General features: G+C 44.5%; 1 protein-coding gene across 3 annotated transcripts in view; it reads left to right on the top strand.

Annotated features, from left to right (window-relative positions):
* LOC137376963 (dual specificity protein phosphatase 8-like) overlaps positions 1 to 16,045 on the top strand; it is a 210,208-nt gene that overhangs the window by 11,381 nt on the left and 182,782 nt on the right. The window lies entirely within an intron of this gene.

Genomic DNA, 16,045 nt, shown 5'->3' with positions numbered 1-16,045 from the left:
TCAGTATTTTATAATGGGGCTTTTGAGAAAGTTGTCATTTCTCCTTCAAAACATTTAGCCAATATGTCAAGGAAGAGGATATCCTGTGTGGTCTGAGTTTCCTAAGTACCGCAGCCCTTTAACGCTGCCTTTCACGAATGCTGAATGACATTCATTCAAAGAGCTCCTGTGCTGGCTCATATCCCTTGGTAATAACATTGGACTGCAGCTGTCAACCCTTTTTTAGCTCCTTCTCCCCTGCGTTTTCCCCCTCAACACACACAAACAGTCAGCTATTATACAGTGATAGGTATAAGCCTGTCATGGGGCCACTCAGTCACACAGTGATGGATCTATAGTGAGGTGAGCATACTTATCCCTCACAGAACATCATGACGTCAGGTTATCTAGTCATTTACCTCACTGCTGTTTGTGGGACCTTGCTGTGCGCAAGTTGGTTGCCAGGTTTTCTAATATTGCAATTTACACAATTGGCTGTAAAAGCCTTTTGGTACAAGTTGAGGTTTTGAAAGGCGCTGTATAAATGCAAGTTCTTTCCTTTTTGTTTCAGGAAAACACTGGATAGAATAGACTGCATCTGTTGTGTAATTTTTTTTATAATCCAGTTCATACAGAAAACTATAGTACCTTATCTCAGTCACTGCTGTTGACATTCATAGGAATCCATAGGCTTCCTGATTTTAAAGTTCTTATGGTGATGGATGGCAGGTGGACTCCCGCTTGTACAATACAGTCTTACTGATTCGTAGCGCTGTATATTTTTCTAAAGGCTGTCAGGAAAGGTTCTCCCCTTTTCCACTGATTCAGATCATCGTTTTCACACCAAATTGCACGTGTTCAGAAATAACAGCCAACCTGAGTACTGAATCTGATTAAGACACAAGTTGCCTGATGGTTTAACTGGTGTTTAACATTGCCCAATGTGAAAGTGAACCACAGGGGCCAGCAGGTCCTATCTTTGCAGCCTCTTTCCTACACTGACCTTCACCCCATCCTATTCCCCCACCCAGTTCGTCCTGAATTAGCAGGTCACAGTCAGAGTCCAGGTTGGTAGCTGCTACTGGCCTCAGTCCACTGAGATAGGCAGGGAGAAAATCTGGCCTCTGATGTGTGGGGATGGGATTGGGCTTGGCTGTGATACCTTCACAGTTGAACAGCCTGCCGACACTCATGGCCCAGGCTCGCTGCTTGAATGACTGTAACCCAGCAAGTGGCAGCATCTTCAGGACAGGAAAAAAAAACTAGAAGAAGCTGATCAATAAATAGGTTACTGGAATAAAATGCAAACTTTCAAGAATGGCCCTAGCAAGTATTACATTGTCACTGTTTATTTCAATAGGTACTTGGAATTTGAAACTAATTTTTAATCTGGTTTTTTACACTGATATCAGCCATATTTCCATTGCGTGACTTGAATTTTTCCATTGTTGTATGTTCTCTGGGAACTGTTGCCCACACTGTGTAGGTGTAATTGCAGAATGCGACCTGGATATTTTGCTACATGCTGTACAACAGTACATAATGAATCGTGCCATCTCTATCCGGCTGTTTTTAGCAAGTTACATGATTCTACTTTATCACATCACGGATCCAAATGCTACTTTAAATGTTAATTTAATTTATTTGTTCAACCACTAATTCCTATCATCCTCTGCTGAGGATTAAAAAGAGAAATGCTGGAAATTTGAAATACAGAAAATGCTCAGAATACATAGCAGGTCATGGAACTGTGGAAGTTTATTGCACAGAAGGGGGCCGATCGGTCCTTCATGTCTCTGTCAAATTTTTTTCCTGGAATAATCCAAAACTAATCCCACTGCCTTGCTGTCTTCCCCCGAATTCTCCTCTGCTTCAAATATTTAGCATCACTTCAAGCTAGTCTGCACAAATTCGGGTGCATTGTGGCAAGAAATGACTCTGACCTGAGAAACATTGAAGAATGGCACAACGTGGGAGAGAGCTGGCTCCAAGATTCTCAAATGCTGCACTGGAGGCCTTGGTGTAGGAGATGGAGAGGAGGAGCAATGTCCTGTATCCCTAGGGGGCCAGGAGCCCTCCAGACACATGCTCAAAAGGCAATGGGAGCAGATAGCCTTGGAGGTTAATGGCCGGAGTCAGGCCCCGAGGACCTGGATGCAATACCGCACGCAGTTCAATGACCTCACACGAGGGGTCAAGATCAATGAAGTATCTTCAAATGCCATATCCTACCAACTGGACCACTCGCCTCACACACTGCTCAATTCACTGCACCCCCATCACTAACCTGCCAACAATCTCGATCAATCAGGACATAACTAACATTCATATGCTTCACTGCCCCCTCATACTCCCCACTTAACACTGATAAAAGCCTCACAGCCACATCTCAGAGGTTGCAACACAGCCAGCTATTCAACCATGACAGCCATATCAGTGAAAAAGATTGCACCACACTCACTGACACACTTTCCTCTCTCTTGCAGAATAAGGTGGCACAGAAACCAAAGGCAGCAGCAGCTAACCAATGGGGGACAGGTAGGCCTGTGTCTCCAAAGCCCATGGAGGAGACAGTGCTGGCCATTCTCACATCCCATTCACCCTCACCCCTCGCTATCATCTGATTTACAAGCTACAGACGCTGTAAGCATGCACTTCTAACTTTTTCTCCCCTCTTCACCCCACGGCCTTACCTTTGTGACTTTCTCCTTTCAAATACCCAAAAAGGGCAACCTGGCCATGCAGTGGAGGCAACAGAAAAATAGCATTGATGAAGGAACACCACTTTATTTTGAATGTACAGCCCACAGCTCAGATACTGACAGTGCACGTACCTTAGAGGATAGCATAGAGGCAGGAGCAGCATGTAGTGAGACACCGAGCACTAGTGGCCTGGAGGGGACAAGGATAGCGTAGGTACCAGTTCGCTAGGGGATGAGGTCGAACACGAGTTCCGCTTTAGCGGACTCAGATGAGCACTTTGATGGGGCGGCCTACAGAACAACAGTAATGGGTACGCACAATGAAATGCTTGATGCTTTGGGAAGCCTGCCAGAAAACCTGAAGTCAATGTCGAGGTGCATGGAGGAGTTCTGCACCAACTTAGCCCAGGGTTTTGTGTAGGGCTTGGGGTCCATCCATTCCAGCATAGCAACTCAAACTCGCACAATTGTGAACCCAAACTTGATTCAGCGTCTGTCTCAGCTCCCATTGAGCACAGCCAGCAGCCGTTCAACTTCTGAATGCTGCACTGGAAGCTCTGACTGCTGCTGTACAAGCTCAGATTGCTGTCATCCTGACTGTGGATTACAGAGTGTAAAAGGGCCTCCAACAGATTACTAGGATTGCTGATGCATTGCCGAGGGGGAGTGGCAGTGGAACACGAACCTGCTGTCCTCTCTCAGAACGACAGCATTCGTGCTCCCACTCTTGCCACTCCGCCAGTGCTCTTGCTGTTGCTAGTCAGCCAGCCAGCCCAGACTGTTGCCACCGATGCCGAGATGGTGCAGTCCACAGCTGGGTCTTCTGACACAGAGCTCCTTGATAGCATCTTCCAATGCTATCTGCAGTCTCCTCTGTTGAAAGTCTGCTTCCACCAGTCACGCTGTACTGCGTAGAAGCACTAGGACAGGTAAAGGTACATGGAAGACAGGCACTAATGGAATGCACAAAGATGATTAGTTGACTTTGTATGCAATATGGATTGATTTCATTTCAAAATTTTGTATGAAATGTTTATTTTGTGGTAGCTTTTATTTTAGCATTGTGGCCAAATAGACTCAGTGGTGGTCAGTGACAGAGGAAAGATAAGGAGTGGGACTGTTGGTGAATGGGGAATTGAGGTTGTGGTTGCAGGTATTGAGTTATTCACAGACAGTCCAGACAGAAAAGGGATTTCTGGGTTGCCTCCTCCCTTCCTCTTCCTCTTGTTCCTCTTCCTCAGCTCCTCATTGTATAGCTGGTGGTAAGAGTTGACCCTTCATGATTGAATAGAGAGCCTCAGCGATCTCTCTTATGCAACACTGGATGGCAAACTGTGAGATGCTGCAAATATCTCCAGCTCCAGCCTGGAAGGAGCTAGACGCATAAAGTTCATCGCCACAGTCACCTTCACAACCACTGACAATGTTGTCCTTGCCCTGCTCTGAGAGTGCAATTATGGCTGCAGCAGATGGCACATTTCAGTGAGGACATCCTTTCTGAAGAGCAGATATCTCACACATTATTCCTCGCTGAGGTTCAAGTAGGAGAATTGGTCCCTGAAGACCCTGGGGAGATATGGTGTCCCTCTGAGAGGTCTCCTCCCCCTCTTCCTCCTCACTCTTCCAGCAGCTTGTCCTGCTCTGCATGGCCTCTGTTCATTCTCCAAGTCATGCTGTACTCCACGAGGCACACCTAATATTGCACCATGTCTGGGAGCTACTGGTTTTTGTAGAAGCCTTGGTCTCAGAACCAAGTCCTTCAGCACCTGTCACACCATTCCCTGTCGACCTTTGCAACTTGAAATAACTATAGAAAGCACCAAACACTTGTAGAATCAAAGCAACAGCCAGAAGAAATCAACCAGCAACTAACCTGTAAGTAGTTGATCCCTATAAATCTGCTAATGAGGGTCCTTCCTGCTGTTGAATGCATGTCCAGTTTTGAGAGGTTAAGATAGGGCATTAGCTGAAGTGTTGAGCTCCAGTATGCCATTGCTGGTGTTAAATCAGCATTGTATAATTTTTGACATCACGATCTGCCTGCTCTTCATACTTCTGCCATCTATTCATGACATGTGTGCTAACGCCCTCACCAAAATGGCGTAGGCGCAGCTTGTCCCAAAAGTGTGCATATGCACCACAGACACCATTTTGGATTTCTAAGGTCACTCATAGTGCCCAAAAAACGGGCGGAACTGATCACAATTTTTCACCCACAATCTTTACTGCTTCAACCCTCCCTGTGACAAAAGATTCCATATTCCAATAACTCTTTGCTGTACATAATTTTTTCCTGACCGCCAGGGCCCCTCCTCTATTGCCCTTGCTTGCTTCCACACATACCTTTCCGATCAAAGCTAGGATATCTCCAGCAATGTCTTCACTTCCCAACACAGTGTCTCTCCACAGTATCTCCAGTGTCCCCAAGGATCTATCATTGCTCCCCCTACCATTTCCTCATCTACATGCTGCCCCTTGGAGACGTCATCCACAGACTTGTGGTCAGCTTCCACATATATGCTGACAACACCCAGCTCCACCTCTCCTCAAATTTCTTTAACCCATTCACTGTTTTTGTGTTGTCAGATTGCTTGTCAGACATCCAATCTTGGGTGAGCAGTAACTTCTTCCAGTTAACTATGTGGAAGACTGAAACCATAGGGTTCATGCTGCCATTAACTAGCTTCTCTTAGTCGTTAGCTCAGGCTGAAGGAGACCATTCTGAACCTAAACATACTATTGAACCCCAAGCTGAGCCTCTGCCAGAAAGACGACCTACTTTCACCTCCATAACATTGCTCGCTTTCACTGCTACCTCAGCCCATCTGCTGCCAAAACTCTCATCTATACCTCTGCAGTCTCCCAACCTGACTATTCCAATGCTCTGCTGGTTAACCTTCCATCCTCCACCCTCTTCACCTCATTCAAAACTCTGCAGTCTGTATTCTGACTTGCACTGTCCCACTTACCTTACCTCCAGCCCTGCAGTCCCTCCAGAGTCTCTGGCTTCTTATGTATTGCTTCTACTTTAACCTATCAGTGGCAGTGATGCCTTCAGACTCCCAAGCCCCACACCCTGGAATTCCCTCTCTAAATGTTTCTGCCTTTCCACCTCTCTCTCCTCCTTAAGATTCTCCTTGAAATCCACCTCTTTGACCAAGACCCTCCTAACATCTCCCTGATTGGCTTGCATCTTTTTCTTCTCCCAATCCTGAAGCACCTTGGAATGGTTATGTGAAAGGATAATTTTAAGGTAGAGGTAGACCGATTCTTGATAAGCAAGGGGGTGAAAGGTTATCGGGGTCGGCAGGAATGTGGAGTCGAGGTTACAATCAGATCAGTCATGATCTTATTGAATGGCGGAGCAGGCTCGAGGGGCCAAGTGGCCTACTCCTGCTCCTAATTCGTATGTTCGTATTTAAGTGAGTTTTTTGACGTGGTAACAAAAAGGATTGATGAGGGTAATGCAGTTCGTGTGGTGTAAATTGACTTCTAAAAGGTGTTTGAGAAAGTGCCACATAATAGACATGCCAGCAAAGTTGAGGCCCTTGGAATGAAAGTGACAGTAGCAGCATGGATATGAAGTTGGCTGAGTGACAGGAAACAGAAAGTAGTGGTAAATAATTGTTTTTCGGACTGGAGGAAGGTTCCCAGGGGTTGGTACTAGGACCACTGCTTTTCTTGGTGTACAGGGCACAATTTCAAAATTTTTAGTTAACACAAAACTTGTAAGTATCGTGAACTGTAAGGATAGCCATAACCTTCAAGAGGACATAGAAAGGCTGGTGAAAATTTAATGCAGAAAAATGTTAGTAGGAAGAATGAGGAGTGGCAATAAAACTAAAGGGTACAACACTAAAAGGGGTGCAGGAGCAGAGGGACCAAAGTTATATGTTCACAAATCATTGAAGGTGGCAGAGCAGGTTGAGAAAGTGGTTAAAAAGGCATATGGGATCCTAGGCTTTATAAAAAGAGGCATGGAGTATAAAAGCAAGGAAGTAATGGTGAACCTTCATAAAGCACTGATTCGGCCTCAACTGGAGTATTGTGTACAATTCGGGGCACCGCACTTTAGGAAGGATGCGAAGGCTTCTGAGAGGATGCAGAAAATATTTCCGAGAATGGTTTCAGGGTTGAGAGACCAGTTATGGGGATAGGTTGGTGAAGCTGGGGCTGTTCTCCTTGGAGGCGAGAAGGGTGAGAGGAGATATGATAGAGGTGTTCAAAATCATGAGGGGGCTGGACAGAGTAGACAGAGAGAAGTTGGCAGAGCAGTTGACAACCGGAGAACACAGATTTAAGATGATTGGCAAAAGGACCAAAGACGACATGAGGAAAAGCTTTTTTTTATGGAGTGAGTGGTTGGGATCTGGAATGAACTGCCTGAGAATGTGGTGGAGGCAGATTCCATTGTGGCTTCCAATAGGGAATTGGATAAGCACCTGAAGATAAATTTACAGGGTTATGGAGAAAGGATGGGTGAGTGGGAATAGCTGAATTGCTCTTGCAGAGAGCTGGCATGGACTCGATGGGCCAAATGGCCTCCTTCTGTGCTGTAACCATTCTATGATTCTATGAAGTGGATGGTTGGGGACAAATGGCTCATCCCACCTCTATACCCTGTGCGTTTCCCATGAATCTTGGTGCTTGCCACAGGGAGCGCAAAATGTTGCACAAAAAGTCAGAAAGTCGGTGACAATTAGAAGATGGGGAGATAACTGAAAGCAAACTGATTGCTGATACAAATCGTAAGAGAAAGTTACCGCTTACAGCTGATCCATAGGACAGGTGTGTGGCACAGCCAGTTACAGTTTGTGGCAGATGTTCTCAACATTGCTCCAAGTTCCTTTCTTAAATTTGGAACACTGTCCTTTAATAGTATCTAAGCAAGGTGGAAGGAAAATTAGAGTCTAAATCCTGTGCAGTAAGGTCCTGTGTTCTTTTTTGTGGGAGAACACAGATGCACCTGCTATCCCTGCACAGTGGCCAGTTACAGTGTAGATAGGGGCAATGAGAGAACTATCCTGAGATGTTGCCTGGTGCCAGTTTGCATTTTTCAGTCAGCTTGTTGCACAAGGGCAGATGTCGTAGCCTTGTATTTCCTTCAGTCCACCATTGCAGCCTTGTCTTCAGCTGTCTCAGCCATAAGCTCTGGAATTTCCTCCCATAACCTTTCTGCCTCTCTGCCTCTTTCTTCATTTAAGTGACTTCTTTAAACTTCCTTGGTTGGTCACCTATCTTAATGTCTCTTTATGTGGCTCAGTGTGAATTTTTATTTGATTACATTCCTGTGAAGCACCTTGGGACATTTTATTACAGTGAAGGTTGATCTACGAAAGATGATGGACACGCAGCAAACAATCCATTTAGGTGAGGTGTCTTCTCTTGGTGCACCTTTGCTGGTGGCTGTGAAGGCCAATCGTTGAGAGGCAGGTTCTGTCACAACTGCAGGTGAAGCTGCCAAGTGACACTGCGAGTTGTTGTTTTTGATGTTGGTGTCTGTTGCCAAGCTGCTGTAGCAACTGGTCATCATGGTAGTGCACACCAGTCTACAGGATGTGTCATCATTTCCCTCTTTTGCCAGCTTGTGACTCACAGGTGCAATAGTCAAATTTAGGGCCTTCATGCCACGTTTGCAAGCATCCTTGAAGCGGAGCTTTGTGTGCTCCACTGGTCGTCTGGCCCCGGCAACCTCACCATACAGAAGGTCCTGGGGTATTTGACCATCTTCCATCCTGCGGACGTTCCGATTCACCGAGGTTGCCTCTGTTTGATTAGTGCCAATGCACTTGGGTGCTCTGCCTTTGAAAGGACTGCTGTATTTGTGATTCCTGACAGGGTATACCCACAATGCGTTGCAGACAGCGAAGATGGAAATTATTGGGCTTCTTTTCCTGGTAGCTGTAAGTTGCCCATGTTTCACAACCATATAGCAAAGTGCTGAGAACACAGGCCTTGTAAACCATCAGCTTGGTCCTAAAGGTTAGCTTGATGTTATCCCATACACGTTTTGCGAGTCAGCCAAAGGTGGTAGCTGCTTTCCCTATGCGTGCATCGAGCACTGCATCTGCTCTGCAAGGGACAGATTGTCTATTACCATGGACTCAAGGAAGCAAAATTTGCTAACCACTTCCAGTCATCATGAGGAGGTGCGATCTGCCCAGTGTTCTTCACAGCCACACCTACCACAGCACAGATTGTGACACCGACCACTCTCTTACCAGCAGCAGCGTGAAGGTGAACCCCTTAAAGTTCCAAAGCTCCAAACACAATGGCCCACCATGCTTCAGCATTCCTTGCATAAGCAATGATGCCAAATATGAGCACTTTGCACCGTCACTAGAACACTTACTACCAACCAAAGCCTTAACGGGAAGCACCAATGCCAGCATTGATGAATCTCAGAAGTCACTAAGCTCAATCATCTATGAAGAAGCAGAAGCATCATTTGGTAAAAGCGGAACCCGCAACAAGGACTAGTTTCAGACCTACTCAGCTGAGATGATATCTGTCATTGATGCAAAAAGTAAAACCTACACGATGCACAATATAAACCCAACAGCTAAGAAACTGCATGACCTGAAAGTAGCCAAGACAGCTGTGCAAAGGAGAGGGGGATACTGCACAAATAAACACTGGATCAGATTGTGTCAGGACATCCAAACTGCAAGCAACAAAGGAAATCTACAAGATATGTACGTAGGGAATCAAGAGAGCGCTTGGCCCTGCCATCACCAAAGTTGCTCCCCTGAAGATGGTGATGTACTCACCAACAGAAGTAAACAGATGTCCTGCTGGGCTGAACACTACTGTGAGCTGTACTCCTGTGAGTTGGACATCTCCCAATCTGTGCTTGACGCTCTCCCGCAACTTCCTGTTATGGATGAGTTAGATGAAAAACCCTCATCACCGGAGCTCGAGAAGGCTATAGACCACCTAGGGAACAGAAGGGCACCTGACAAGTACGGAATCCCAGACGAACTGCTCAAGCACAGGAAGTCCCATCTATTGCCACACCTTTGTGACCTTTTCCTTCTCTGCTGGAAAGTAGGCTCTGTTCCACAGGAGATGTGTGACACCAAAATCATCACACTATACTTTAAAGGCGCTATATGAATACCAGTTGTATGATGCTTAGCCTGAACTAGGAAGGGCACAGCTGAGATAAGATTGGATGGATGATTAGAACACGATTCTAGTCCTTAATCAAAAATCACATAAACATGAGAATCATTTTCAAAAATGCAACCTTCTGGTAGATGAGAAAAAACTGTAACTCCATTGTTTAGAACAGAATGATCCCAAGCTCCTCTTAAAATCACTAAACTTGCTCCCTCCATTCTAAGTATGGGGCTAACTCGCTGGCCATATAGAAGTGCAATAAGTTGTAGTTTGAACAAGGAAGCCTTGTTATTAGATTCCATGTTTTTTGAAGGACACATCCATTCTGTTAATTTGAGTGATTTTGGTACAGTCCAGATAGCAGCCTGAGTTCAGTGTTTACACATGTATTTAGAGTGATTTTCAAAGGGCTCTCTCAGTCTTTTTTCTGAGTTCTCCCAGCTGCTTGATGTCCAATCTTGTCCCTTGACCTGTAAAGTGCTCAGAGTTTTTTTTTGTATTTATTGAGTACTGTAGAAATTTAAGTGATTGCTTGTTTATAAGGAGCTTAAATGACCAGATAATCTGTTCTGGGGAAGTTAGTTGAGTAGATTTTATTAACTTAAACTCCCAGTACAGAGCTTGACACACCCCTAGGAGTGATTTTCAGGAAGTTGCAGCAGAGCTGAGCAGCAATGAACAGGTTCTCTCTGACTATTAAAGGTAATTTATTACATCATGAGATCTGTATGTAAAAGCCTCATCTTCTCTCCTGCACCTTGACTGAGCTGCTGGAAAATGCTCCCTTCTCCCTTGCCTGTCCTTACAATACAGTCCTCTGGTCTTCTGACTGCCTTGAAAATTATCACAGAAAAGCAAGGTGATAGAAACATCTGAACGCAATAGCAGAAACATTCCACAAGCAGCTGGCTGGATTTTATGTTTGGAGAAAGTACCTGTCAAAGTTGCCTCCCAGGTATAGTGTCCCTAGGCACTATAGATAGAATACACAACATTCTCTATAGCTCAGCAACATGTTTCCAGCTCAGTAATTTCATTAGGTATACATGATACCGTCTCAAGGAGCTTAAGCAGAGCCTTTTGTTGCTACCATTCGATCAGTAAACAAAAGGAGTTGCAGATCAGAGTACAGGGACACGCTTTATCTAATCAGAGGTTTAATTGAACGAGGTAAGAAAGCTGCCAGATAGAAGCATTAAGTGGCAAGAGATTCATCATCAACCTCATAATGGAACCTAGAGATAGGAGACTCAAGAGTACCTGCAAGCTACGATTATGAATCTAGAGACAGAGTCAAGAAAGAGCCTTTGAGCTACATATATTAATCTAAGATATTCATTATACAATCAATTCCTCATTGAATTAGTAATCTTGGCCATGACCATCAGGACAGGTGCACACCACATCTATTCGTACCCGTTCCATATCTTGAGTGTTTCTCTGTGTTTTCTTTCTAAACCTGTGCTTTGAGCAGGAAAGCTATCATCGTTCGTGCCATTCCAGATAGCAGTGCCTCAATGTTGTTAAGTAAGAGCCAGTAAGCTTTTACCATGGGAACATAGAAACAGAAGCGGGCCTTTCACCCCTCAAGCTTGTTCTGTCATTCAATTAGATCATGGCTGATCTGTACCTCAACCCTATTTAACTGCCTTAGCTCCATATGGAAAACTATAGTGTAATTTTACAAATTAATAATGAACTGTACTGAATCTAGAGTAAAGCTGCCTTGTGCTGTTGGCATTCTGTTTTGCAATCTATTTTAGAGCTGTTTCCAGCCACAATTAAGCTTTGTTTTTACATGAAACTTCAATTCAAAATGACCCAGAGTCATCTTTATTACAAGTGCATAAATGAGCGATACGATAACCAAGGCTTTGGGGTCTCTATGCACTGCAGCATTTATTAGGAGTTCACATGTTTGCACCTTCCACTCTGTTCATGATTTGGTGGGAGAGGAAGAGTCCTCTATTCACTGTTTGCAGCCAAATCATAAATGTGCTATTCCGCCAGCAATAAATTCAAGAGGACATTTTCTGTGTGAGATTTACAATCCTGGTCATGTTCTCATGGAAAGATACCTCCCAGTTCTTCACTGGGAGAGATGATTTGGAGAAACAGCCATCCCAAGTCACCCGTGCACACCTCCAGCTGAGTAGTTATAGATTGTCAACAGTAAAATCCTAGGAGTTGGTTTTGGCCTAGCTTCAAAGATGGGGAATGTTTGTATTGTGGTAGTGACCAAGGAAAAGGAAGAAACTAATGTTCCTTGCCTCCCTTGAAACTCTGACAGAACTTTTTTTTTGTTGGTGTGTTTCTCTTGCAGACAAGGGTTAGAGTTCCAGGCAATAATATTGGGGAGAGTTCAACAGACAGAAATGATACATGATGTGAAGCTATGCCATGTAGGCTTTTGAATTGATATGGAATATTGGATGCAGCTACAATAGCTCCCGTGTTCCTGGTATAAATGTGAATTAAGACAAGCATGGCTGAAGCGCTGTTCTTTCATGGGATGTGGGCGTCAATGGCAAGGCCAACATTTGTTGCCCATCCCTAATTGCCACTGACAACTGAATGGCTTGTTAGGCCATTTCAGAGGGCATGTAAGAGCCAGCCATATTGCTGTGGGTCTGGAGTCACATGTAGGCCAGACCAGGTAAGGATGGCAGATTTCCTTCCCTAAAGGACATTAGTGAACCAGACGGGTTTTTACAACAATTTCTTACAACACTAGTTCTTGGATAACTTGTCACCATCACATCATTAAAGAAGTTTTGTATCTAGCCTGTAGAATGTTCATTTTTAAGATTCTGTATGCAGAGGAGTGCACGATTATGCAACTGAATCACTAGTGCTTTTTAACTTCATATTAAAACATTATATTAAACATTTTATATGTTGTAAAAGATACATAAAATTTGATGGGGTTTGAAGGATTTTTCACCATGGATATTTCTTGGATGTTCCTGGAAACTGAGTCTGTCTGAAAAGACTTCTCCTTCCAGAAATGCTGCTTTAAAATCACGTGCGCAGAGGGTTGCCCGCTCTGGTTGGACGTGTTCCTGGAGGTTTCATCACATGACCTCCCATCTCCAGCGGCCCAACTTTGTAATACTACTTGTCCCTTTGGTGTGTGATCTGTTGTAAGACTCACAGGACTACAGTTAATATTCCAATATTTATTTATTATAACTGAACTGGAACATAAATATCCAAATAGTTACTGCATGAGCCAGATCTAAACACCCCTCACTTGGCCGGGCACCACTCACAACTGCCAAGTCATGTGCGACATGACATCACTTCCTCTGCTGATCTTCACTTACAGTTCTTCAGGTGGTCCATTCTTAGGGTAGTTCCTCATTAAGGTTGTCACACAACATCCCACTTTTTTCCAAAGATAAAAACATATGTCCAATATACAGTGATGTTGTGGTCCAGACTAAATATACATTATTAAACTAAACGGTATTTACAGGTAAGCAAATGTAACGCTCTCTAAAATGTAGAGGATGTTTGCTTATTCGTCCCAATCTGATTATCATTAATCTTTTCCCTCATTTGGAAAGCTGCGAAAAATTATGACTGGCAACGTAGCCAATCACCAGCAATCCCTCTGGTTTCTGGATACTTGCTGCAATGGACTGACGTCGGAGGAGAGACTCCCGGTCATATCACCTCTTTGTGTCATCCGTTACATGGATCGACCCGATACACTCGACCTGGATATTTTTTGCCAGCTTCAGTGTGTTACCGACATCATGTATTGTGACATTTCATAGACCTCTGCATACAGAAAGTCCTGCGACAGCTGTCAAGTTGTGTCTGCAATATAAAAAATTTGATGTAACCATTCGGGGCACCCATAGTTGCACTGTAAGGTTATTGTTCCAATGCACTTGATTAGAGAACCATTGTAGGCAGTCAGCCTAGCTGTGGGGGGTTGCACCATAGATTCCCATTTAAGTACATGTCCTTCAGTATATGGATGGACAGAATATTTGCACTTGCTCTGGTGTCAATTTTTACCCTGAGCTCATGCCTGCCACTCTTCTACGGACCTAAAATCCTGATCATAGTGAATACCTCAGATTGTGTAATATCATTGGCGTGTTGATCCAAATTAACTAAGTGCAATACATGCTAGTTGTTCGTATGAGTGCACTCTTGGTCTGTGTCCTCCTGACAATCTGTCTCTCTGCTGACCTGATGTATCTACTTGGGCTTTTGTTGTGTGTTGGCATACCTCTTGTTGCGTTTGCCATCCTTTCTTGCAGATGTTCTCTGAGTATGTGATCTGCCACCATTCCTGTGTGCAGTATCTGAGCTCAGCCTTCTACAATGCCTTGTCCAATGTCCTCGCATGCCACAGATCCTGGTACACTGGACATCTGCAAATTGGGTGTTAGGCCATATTTGCCACAAGGCTTAACAGACTTCTGAACCTTGTTTACCATACCGGTTGTCACAGTCGCCCCCAACACTTGTTACTGTGGGCGCCCAGCCACCATGGCTTCAAATTTCCTTCCATAATTGAGTAGTGCATTTTCTAGCAGGTCTTTTTGAAAGGCCTCTAGTGGGGTAGACACGATTACTAGCTCTATAACTTGTTCTGACAGTGTGATCCAAGGCAAATACATCTGCAGTAAGTGTCTGCAGCTCGAGGAGCTTCGGGTCAGAGTCAGTGAGCTGGAGGCCGAGCTACAGACGCTGCAATGCACCAGGGAGGGGAAAAGTTATCTGGACACTTTGTTCCAGAAGGCAATCACACCCCTTAGGATAAAGTCATCTGATTTGGTCAGTGGTCAGTGACAGGAGGGTGTAACTGTGAGTGAGGCAGTTAAGGGGATCGAGAAGGCAGAAATGGAGGAGCCTCAGTCCTTGCAATTGTCCAGCAGGTTTGAGGTTCTTTCAGCTTGTATGGATGAGAGTGAGGGCTGCAGGGTGGATGAGCTAACTGACCATGGCACCGTGGTACAGGAAGCCATTTAAGTGGGGGGCATAAATAGGAATGTAGTGGTAGTAGGATATAGTATAGTCAGATGGATAGGCACAGTATTATGTGACCAAGAGCGAGAGTCCAGAAGGCTGTGTTGCCTGCACAATGCCAGAGTTTGGGACATCTGCTGGGGGCTGGAGTGGAAACTGCAGTGTGTGGGGCGGGTGGGGGGGTGGGGTTTGTTGGGGGAGGATCCAGTTGTTGTAGTCCACATGGATACCAACGAAATAGATAGGACTGGGGAAGAGGTTCTGCATAGGGAGTATGAGCAGCTAGGGGCTAAATTAAAAGGCAGAACCTCAACGGTAATAATCTCTGCATTATTACCTGAGCCACGAGCAAATTGGGCATAGGGTAAGTAAGATTAGAGAGTGAGATCCATGGCTCAAAGTTTGCTGTGGGAAAAATGGGTTTTGATTCATGGGGCACTGGCATCAGTACTGGGGAAGGTGTGAGCTGTGCCGTAGGGATGCTCTTCACCAGTGTTCTGGTGCGTCATGTATCTAGGACAGTAGAGAGGGCTTTAAACTAAATAGTGGAGGTGAGGGATCAAGTGAAGGAAGATGTGATAATTTAAAAAGAGAGAAGACAAAAGAGTGAGGTAGTAAGGGAATTGATAATCTGAGTGTGGCAGGAAGGGACAGAGTGTAAAAACCTAAGAATGCATCAGAAGATAAGGCTAGAGGTTGTGAAAATAATAAAAAGGTGGAATTAAAGGCACTCTATCTGAATGTACACAGCATTCAAAACAAGGTAGATGAATTGACAGCACAAATAAAAGTAAACAGGTGTGATCTAATTGCTATTACAGAGACATGGCTGCAGGTTGACCAAGGCTGAGAACTGAATGTTCAAGGGTAGTCGACATTTAGGAAGGATAGGCAAAAAGGAAAAGGAGGTGGGGTAGCGCTGTTAATAAAGGATGAGATCAGTACGTTAGTGAGAGAGGATCTTAGATTGAAGGATCAAAATGTAGATTCAGTTTGGTTAAAGCTAAGAAACAGCAAGGGGCAGAAAACATTGGTAGGAGTTGTTTATAAGCCACCAAACAGTAGTGTTAACGTTGGGCATGGCATAAATCAGGAAATTAGAGGTGCATGTAACAAGGGTAATACAGTAATCCTGAGAGACTTCAATCTACATACAGACTAGGTAAACCTAATTAGCACTAGTACTGTGGAAGACAAATTCCTGGAATGTATACGAAATGATTTTCTGGAACAGAATATTGAGGAACCAACTA

This window comes from Heterodontus francisci, chromosome 14 (genome assembly GCF_036365525.1).
Source record: "Heterodontus francisci isolate sHetFra1 chromosome 14, sHetFra1.hap1, whole genome shotgun sequence".
NCBI classification, from domain to species: Eukaryota; Metazoa; Chordata; class Chondrichthyes; order Heterodontiformes; family Heterodontidae; genus Heterodontus; species Heterodontus francisci.
The sequence above is the reverse complement of the archived record's forward strand: the minus strand, read 5'-3'. Positions and strand labels throughout refer to the sequence as shown.